The sequence below is a fragment of the Capricornis sumatraensis genome, chromosome 2 (genome assembly GCF_032405125.1).
Source record: "Capricornis sumatraensis isolate serow.1 chromosome 2, serow.2, whole genome shotgun sequence".
NCBI classification, from domain to species: Eukaryota; Metazoa; Chordata; class Mammalia; order Artiodactyla; family Bovidae; genus Capricornis; species Capricornis sumatraensis.
The window spans coordinates 180,108,215-180,118,275 of record NC_091070.1 but is presented as its reverse complement, the minus strand read 5'-3'; positions in this window follow the sequence as shown (position 1 = coordinate 180,118,275).

Below are 10,061 nucleotides of genomic sequence, written 5' to 3'. Positions count from 1 at the left end.
CTAGTAAAGTAATGCTCAAAATTCTCCAAGCCAGGCTTCAGCAATATGTGAACTGTGAACTTCCTGATGTTCAAGCTGGTTTTAGAAAAGGCAGAGGAACCGGAGCTCAAATTGCCAACATCCGCCTGATCATGGAAAAAGCAAGAGAGTTCCAGAAAAACATCTATTTCTGCTTTATTGACTATGCCAAAGCCTTTGGCTGTGTGGATCACAATAAACTGTGGAAAATTCTGAAAGAGATGGGAATACCAGACCACCTGACCTGCCTTTTGAGAAATCTGTATGCAGGCCAGGAAGCAACAGTTAGAACTGGACATGGAAGAACAGACTGGTTCCAAATAGGAAAAGGAGTACATCAAGGCTGTATATTGTCACCCTGCTTATTTAACTTCTATGCAGAATACATCATGAGAAACGCTGGACTGGAAGAAACACAAGCTGGAATCAAGACTGTCAGGAGAAATATCAATAACCTCAGGTATGCAGATGACCCCACCCTTATGGCAGAAAGTGAAGAGGAACTCAAAAGCCTCTTGATGAATGTGAAAGAGGAGAGTGAAAAAGTTGGCTTAAAGGTCAACATTCAGAAAACGAAGATCACGGCATCCGGTCCCATCACTTCATGGGGAGTAGATGGGGAAACAGTGGAAACAGTGTCAGACTTTATTTTTGGGGGCTCCAAAATCACTGCAGATGGTGATTGCAGCCATGAAATTAAAAGACGCTTACTCCTTGGAAGAAAAGTTATGACCAACCTAGATAGCATATTCAAAAGCAGAGACATTACTTTGCTGACTAAGATCTGTCTAGTCAAGGCTATGGTTTTTCCTGTGGTCATGTATGGATGTGAGAGTTGGACTGTGGAGAAGGGTGAGCACTGAAGAATCAATGCTTTTGAACTGTGGTGTTGGAGAAGACTCTTGAGAGTCCCTTGGACTGCAAGGAGATCCAACCAGTCCATTATAAAGGAGATCAACCCTGGGATTTCTTTGGAAGGAATGATGCTAAAGCTGAAACTCCAGTACTTTGGCCACCTCATGTGAAGAGTTGACTCATTGGAAAAGACCCTGATGCTGGGAGGGATTGGGGGCAGGAGGAGAAGGGGACACCAGAGGATGAGATGGGTGGATGGCATCACTGACTCAGTAGACGTGAGTTGAGTGAACTCTGGGAGTTGGTGATGGACAGGGAGGCCTGACATGCTGCGATTCATGAGGTTACAAATAGTTGGGCACGACTGAGCGACTGAACTGAACTGAACTGAACTGAAGGCTGACTTGACTTTGCACTCCAGGATTTCTTGCTTTAAGTGAGTTATCACACCATTGTAGTTATCTGGATTATTATCTTTTTTGTATAGTTCTGTGTATTCTTGCCGCCTCTTTTAATATCTTTTGCTTCTGTTAGGTCGATACTATTTCTGTCTTTATTCTGCCCATCTTTGCATGAAATGTTCCCTTGGTATCTCTAATTTTCTTGAGATCTCTAGTCTTTCCAATTCTGTTATTTTCCTCTATTTCTTTGCATTGATCACTGAGGAAGGCTTTCTCACCTCTCCTTTCTATTCTTTGGAACTCTGCATTCAGTTGGGTATATATTTCCTTTTCTCCTTTGCTTTTAGCTTCTCTTATTTTCTCAGCTATTTGTAAGGCCTCCTCAGTCAACCATTTTGCCTTTTTGCATTTCTTTTTCTTGGGGATGGTCTTAATCACTGCCTCTTGTTCAGTGTCACGAACCTCCATCCATAGTTCTTCAGGTACTCTATCAAATCTAATCCCTTGAATCCATTTGTCACTTGAGAACGCTATGAACAACATAAAAAGGCAAAAAGATATGACACTGAAAGTTGAATTCTCCAGGTCGGTAGGTGCCCAATATGCTATGGTAGATCAGTGGAGAAATAACTCCAGAAAGAATGAAGGGATGGAGCCAAAGCAAAACAACGCCTAGTTATGGATGTGACTGGTGATGCCAAGTAAAGCCTGATGCTGTAAGGAACATAGGAACCTGGAATGTTAGGTCCATGAATCAAGGTAAATTGGAAGTGTCAAACAGGAGATTGAATGAGTGAATAGTGACATTTTATGAATCAGTGAACTAAAATGGACTGGAATGGGTGAATTTAGCTCAGATGACCATTATATCTACTACTGTTGGCAAGAATCCCTTAGAAGAAATGGAGTAGTCCTCATAGTCAACAGAAGAGTCCAAAATGCAGTACTTGCATGCAGTCTCACAAACAACAGAATGATCTCTGTTCATTTCCAAGGCAAACCATTCAATATAATGGTAATCCAAGTCTATGCCCCAACCAGTAATGCTGAAGAAGCTGAAGTTGAATGGTTCTATGAAGACTTACAAGACTTTCTAGAACTAACAACCCCCCACCAAAAAAAATGTCCTTTTCATTATAGGGGACAGGAATGCAAAAGTTGGAAGTCAAGAAATACCTGGAGTAACAGGAAAATTTGGCCTTGAAGTACAAAATGAAGCTGGGTAGAGGCTAACAGAGTTTTTCCCAGAGAACTCACTGATAATAGCAAACACCCTCTTCCAACAACACAAGAGAAGACCCTACACATGCACATCACCAGATGGTCAATACTGAAATCAGATTGATTATATTCTTTGCAGCCAAAGATGGAGAAGCTCTATACAGTTAACAAAAACAAGACAGGGAGCTGACTGTGGCTCTGATCATCAACCCCTTATTGCCAAATTCAGACTTCAATTGAAGAAAGTAAGGAAAACCACTAGACCATTCAGGTATGACCTAAATCAAATTTCTGATTCATGTTGATATATGGCAAAAAGCTATTGCAATACTGTAAAGTAATTATCTGCCAATTAAAAATTTTAAAAAGTGAAGCTGTGTTACATAATGATGAAAAAAGAATAGAGGTAGTCCTGGAAGTGGCTTACATCCCTCTCACTTGGATATCTTTGCCTAGAACTCAGTCTTGTGGCTAAGTCTACAAGAGTGGCTGAGATAAAGTTGTCTAGCTGTGAGTCCAGAAAAGAGGGAATGGATTTTGGTGAAGAGCTGATACTATCTGTAGTGTAATCATTCTGCAGATTTCTTTACCTCCTTCTTATGTTAGGTCCTTTGTTTCCTGATTTCCACATCTCTTGCTTTAACTTGATTTAGTCTCATGTTTTGAGGAATAGAGCACATCCTCCAGTATCTTCCTAAGAAAGGATATTTTGAGGTGAAGCCTTTGAGATATTTTATATCTGAGAATATTTTTATTCTGTTTTACACCTGATGAATAGTTTATCTGGATCTAGGATTCTTTTTAGAAGTCATTTTCACTCAGCATTTAAAAAATTATTGGAGTATAGTTTATTTACAATGTTGTTTTAGTTTCAGGTGTATATCAAAGTGAATCAGTTATACATAGGCATATGTGCTAAGTCACTTCAGTTGTGTCCGATTCTTTGCAACCCTATGGGCTGCAACCCACCAATCTCCCTCTGTCTATGGGGATTCTCCAAGAAAGAATATTGGAGTGGGTTGCCATTTCTTTCTCCAAGTTATACATATACGTATGGCCATTCTTTTTTTTTTTTTTTTTTTTTCGGATTCTTTTCCCATATAGGCCGTTGCAGAGTACTGAATAGATTTTCCTGTGCTAGACAGAAAGTTCTTATTAGTTATCTGTTTTATATATAGTAGTGTGTTTATGTTAAGCCCAATCTCCCCGTTTATCCCACCCTTACTTATCCTGGTATCCATAAGTTTGTTTTTTACATCCATGACCCTACTTCTGTTTTGTAAATAAGTTCTTTCTTTTTTAGAGTCCACATATAAGCCATATCATATGATATTTGTCTTTCTGTATCTGACTTCCTTCACTCAGTATGACAATCTCTATGTCATCCATGTTGTTGCAAATGGCATTGTGTTGTTGTTTTTTACAGCTGACTAATATTGCATTGTATATATGCACCACATTTTCCTTATTTATTTTTCTGTTGATGGACATTTAGGTTACTTCCATGTCCTGGATATTGTAAATAGTGTGTCAGTGAGCATTGGGGTACATGTATCTTTTTCAATTATGGTTTTCTCCACATATATGCCCAGGAGTGGGACTGCTAGGTCATATGATAGTTCTATTTTTAGTTTTTTAAGAAACCTTCATACTTTTCTCCATAGTGGCTGTACCAATTTACATTCCCACTAACCATGCAGGAGGGTTCCCTTTTCTCCACACCCTCTCCAGCATTTACTGTTTGTAGATTTTTTTGATGATGGCCATTCTGACTGGTGTGAGATACTTCATTGTAGTTTTGATTTGCATGTCTCTAATAATTAGTGATGTTGAGCATCTTTTCATGTGCTTTTTGGCTATCTGTATTTCTCCTTTGGAGAAATGTCTGTTTAGATCTTCTGCTCATTTTTTGATTGAGTTATTTGTTTTTTTGATATTGAGCATGAGCTGTTTGTACATTTTGGATATTAATCCTTTGTCAGTTGCTTCATTTGCAAATATTTTCTCCCATTCTGAGTGTTATCAGTTTTCTTTTTGTTTATGATTTCCTTTGATGTGCAGAAGCTTTTAAGTTTAATTAGATCCCATTTGTTTATTTTTGTTTTTATTTTCATTACTCTAGAAGGTGAATCAAAAAAGATCTTGCTCTGATTTATGTCAAAGAATGCTCTGCCTATGTTTTCCTCTAAGAGCTTTATAGTATATGGCCTTACATTTAGGTCTGTAATCCATTTTGAGTTTATTTTTGTGTATGTATTAGGGAGTGTTCTAATTTCATCCTTTTACATGTACCTGTCCACTTTCTCAGCACCACTTATTGAAGAGACTGTCTTTTCTCCATTATATGTCCTTACCTCCTTTGTCATAGATTAGGTGACCACAGGTGTGTGGGTTTCTCTCTAGACTTTCTATCCTGTTCTGTTAATCTGTATTTCTGTTTTTGTGCCAGTACTATACTGTTTTGATGTTTGTAGCTCTCCAGGAAAACATTATACTTGTCAACATTTGAATCATAGGGATCCCAGAAGAAAAAGATAAAAGGCCTGAGAAAATATTTGAAGAGGTCATAGTTGAAAACTTTCCTAACATTGGAAAGGAAATAGTTACCAAAGTCCAGAAAGTGCAGAGAATCCCACACAGGATAAACATGCTGAGACACATATTAGTCAAACTAGCAGAAGTTAAATACAAAGAAAAAATATTAAAAGCAACAAGGGAAAATGAACAAATGACATATTCAATACAAGGGATTCCCCATAAGGTTATCAGCTGATTTTTTAGCAATGAAACTCTGCAGGCCAGAAGGGAGAGACAGGCTATATTTAAAGTGATGAAAAGAAAAACTTACGACTAACAATACTGTACCCAACAAGGCTCTCATTTAGAGTTGCCAGAGAAATCAAAAGGTTTACAGACAAGCAAAAGCTCAGAGAATTCAGTACCACCAAACCAGCTTTACAACAAATACTAAAGGCACATCTTTAGGCAAGAAACACAAGAGAAGAGAACAAAAGAGGATGGGGGAAAAAAAACAACCTACAAAAACAAACCCCAAACAATTAAGAAAATGGCAATAGGAACATATATATCAATAATTACTTAAAGTGCAAATGGACTAAATACTCCAACCAAAAGACATAGACTGGCTGAATGTATACACAAACAAGACCCATATATTTGCTGTCTACAGAGACCCACTTCAGACCTAGGGAAATATACAGACTGAAAGTGAGAGGTTGGAAAAAGATATTCCATGTATATGGAAATCAAAAGAAAGCTGGAGTAGCAATACTTATATCAGAACAAATAGACTTTAAAATAAAGACTATTATAAGGGAGACAAGGAAGGATACTACATAATGATCAAGGGATCTATCTAAGAAGAAGATATAACAATTGTAAATATTTATGCACTCAACATAAGAGCAGTTCAATACGTAAGGCAAATGCTAAACAGCCATAAAAGGGGAAATTGACAGTAACACAATAAGGTCTTTAACACTCTACTTATATCAGTGGACAGATCATGAGACAGAAAATTAATAAGGAAACACAAATCTTAAATGACACATAGACCAGGTAGGCTTAATTGACCTTTAAAGGATGTTACATCCAAAAGCAGCAGAATACATTTTCTTCTCAAGTGCACTTGGCACATTCTCCAGGGTAGATCACATCTTAGGTCACAAATCAAGCCTTGGTAAGTTTAAGAAAATTGAAATTATGTCAAGCATCTTTTTGGACCATGATGCTATGAGATTAGAAATCAATTACAGAGAAAAACAAAACAAAACTGTAAAAGCTCCCTCAGCAGTTTGCTGGAGTATTTCATAGTCTTCTTGGTGCCATTTTAGCCAAAGAGTAGTCTGATGCTATTCTAACTCTTGAGCCTTTAAATGTGAGCTTTTTTTTTTCCTTCTCTAATTTGAAGCTTTTATTGTCATCTTATTATCCTTGGAATTTTGAAATTTCAAGATGGTGTACCTGACATGAGTTTTAATTGATTCTGTGGGGAAATGCAATGGATATTTTCTATCTGGATATTTGCCTTTCAGTTTTGAGATTTTTTTATTTTAGTATTTATTTTATCAATAGTAAAGTCAGCTTCCCCGTACAATTTAACATCTCAAATTTGGTAATCAGGATGCATATTAAATTGATGGTTTCTTATAATAACCATCAGTCAGGTGGCAGTAATGACATGGCTGTGTAAGAAAAGCATTCTGTTGAGACTTTATTATTTGACCAGCATCAAAGAATCTTGTGTTTCATGAAACATTGCATATTCTTTTATTTGGTTTTCTTGATTCTCTTTTTCTAGAACATCTGCTACTATATTTTATCTAACTTAATCTGCTTTCTGTTGTAAGATACACCATTATTTTATGTATCATGAAGAAAAATATACTTTTAATTAAACTATAAAAATATTTTATTGTGTTATCACTTGCAATGTTAATTTTATTCTGATTCAAAGAATATGTTTAAACTTAATTAAATATAAAATGTATCATATATTTCTGTGGTAGGTACATAAAACAGAACACTCACTAAAATAAGATGAATGTTACCCTGAAAACTTACTCATATTCAGAATTCATCTCTGAATCCCTTTTGAATTCCAAGTCATTAATAGCTTGCTCATTCATGAAGTATCCCTTTGTGTGCCATGAATAGTGCTGGTCCTGAAAAGTCGCTTAATAATCATGTAGAGTGAGCTTGCTTTGAGATTCCTTCTATGAGAACGTTGTTAAAAATGCTTTTTCTCTATTGTTCCTTTTGCTTCCTCACAAAGCTTATGGTTTCTAGATGTTGAAAGAGTGTTCCATTATTGTCTTTTGAATTTTCTTGAAACCAAACTAATGCAAATTTTGCAGGTTTTCATAAATGTGCCAGTCATGACAACTAGTTTATTACTGCAGCCTGTCTGAGAATAATTGTGAGATACTATTGATTCTGAGATGTCTCTGATTTCGTGGCTATAATAATTTGGAAAATGTGCTTTGTATTTAGATGTGGAGCCATATGGATGAATCCTCTAAAACTGTCTTCCTTTTTAAAATCCAGTTTTCACATCTTATATATTTACATTGTTATAAATTTCCTTAATTGTAAGGAAGAAGAACTTAAATTTTGTCAAGATGAAATGTTAAGGATTCCTGGAAATATTTGATCTCTAAAAGCAACACATGTACCAGAAGATCTACCTGAACTTATAGGAGACCAAAAAATATGAAGTACCATGTTTAGGGTTCAGGCATCCTTTTATAGGTGCCCTGGGGAACCATGCCCCAAAGCAGCAGGAAACATTTTTCCAGCTGTCCTTCTGTAGAGATTCACAATCATAGTGTACATGCTATAGTGTAACTGGATCTATTCACGCAAATGTAGATTTCCTGCAACTTTATGAATGACTGCATGGTAGTCCATTAAATAAATGCACTGTGTTTTATTTAATCCTTTCTTTAATGTCAATCACAAAACTGCTTCCATTTTAATCTTTGCATTAATCAATGCTGTGATAAACATCCAAATATAAATGTTTGTAATTTGTTAAGGGCTATACACATTTTAAAGTCTTTTTTTGCCACCAAATTGCCTTTCAGAAAGGTTATATTAATTTATATTTTCACTAACTATCCATCAGAATGATTATTTCCACACATCCCTTTAATTCTGAGTTTTGTCAGTCTTTGTTAACATGAAGAGGAAGAAGTGATCTCCTTATTGTTTTCATTTTAAAAAAATTACTTGGAGCCTGAAGAGCTTTCTTATGTGCCATGGTATCCTGTGAAAGGGAAAGAGGCTGTTTGCTCAGGTGGTTGGAACTCGGCAGCTGAAGGGGCTTTGGGGTTGATGTCAGTAGAAGGTATCTGGAAGGGAATGGGTAGTTTCTACTTGCAAGAGGCTTGCAGGGTCTGGGGCACTGTGTGGTTTAAATCCTGTTACCTTGCCAGAGACCCTTGTTGTCACCTTCTCTAAATGGCTAGATGCCTTCCAGGTATCATAGGTTTTGTTGCTTTGACTATGATGTTTGTGAGAATATATAGCTGCAACTTCCAGACTGTATGGTCCCCACTAATCCTGAAGAGCGAGTGGTCTTGGGGCAGAAAATAGTGGAGGTGTAAGCAGGGCTTTGAGTCAATGGAGAGTCGAGAGAGGGTCTGCCAAGCAGGGGAAGAGTGCAGATGATATGAAGCAGAATGAGGGAAGTTTAACTCTAGGCAATTGTCCATATAGGAGAGGAAAGGCGGGTGCATTTGAAAGGTGAATTGAGGTCACATTGTAGACTTTGAGACACCTTAAAAGTGAGTTTGTGGAATATGTTCTTTATATTGAGGGCAGTGAGGGTGTGAGGGAGCCAAGTATGGTGAGTCCTAGTATGGTGAGAATGGACAAATGCCATGATTTAGGAAAGTTAATAGCATTAGATGGCATTGGAGATGGATGCAGGCAATACAAAAGGTTGTATTGCTGGGCTTTACATGTATCATGCAGTTGATAAAGCCTAGAACTTTTTCCACCGTGACTGACTTATGTTTAGTGGGACACAGAATCAGGTGAGTGCTTCCAGTTCAGGATTGTTGTTATTCTCTATTTCCCAAAAATGAAAGTAGGAAGTGGTTTATATTTTGACAGACAGCTCAGGCCTTTGGAAGAGGCTGTAACAGAAAGTAAAATAGTTTTTGAACACATCATATGGTAGGTGGGTAGATTCTAGACATATAAAAAGGCAAAATGAATTCAGAAAGTGCATTAGAGAACCCTGTAGACGTACCATAAGATCATCTACTTTGCCAAATGGCAGCTAAAGTATAATTCAAGTGGAACATGCACTCATTAAGCCATTTAGACAAGGAAAGTTTACATGTGTTTCATGTATGTCATTTGTATGGGCATATCTTTTGTACGTGAAATATTAGACTAAACGATATCTAAACATTGCCTTCATTTGATTGGGAAATCATCTTAAGCACATGGTACAGGGTATTTAAAAAGGCCTTAATATTAATATCTTGGAATTAGATGGTTTATGATTATTGTCATTAAAATTTAAACTATGTTTTCTGAAATAACATTTATTATACTCTTAGATATAATCTGCCTTAGCAGTCAGTACCTGAATAAATAATTTCACCTCTGATATTACTGCCTGACAAACAGTGATTTTCAGAGATGATAGTAAAACCTCATTACTGATTATTTTTTAGAGGTAGAATGGCAAATATCTTCTCATAAATCATGCCTTACTCTTAGCTCATTTATGAATAGTTATTGATAGTTATTGCTGTGGATCTATTTTGTGCTCATAAAATGCAGTTACATTTGTAGTTGAAGAATTCAATTTTATTCTCTTTCAGCCTAGCTAAGTCATAGTGGCATTCCTAGGCCAAAAGGAAGATATTTGTTGAAAGCTGGAGGCTGGTGTGAAGGAAATGCACTGTATGTATAAATTATGGAGTATTCTGGTCCTTCTCTGTCTAGACTTTCTGCTCTAGCAAAGGCAATTTTTATTATTTGTTTTGACCTCAGTACCTTTATTAAAACCTTAAAAAAAAACTCTTT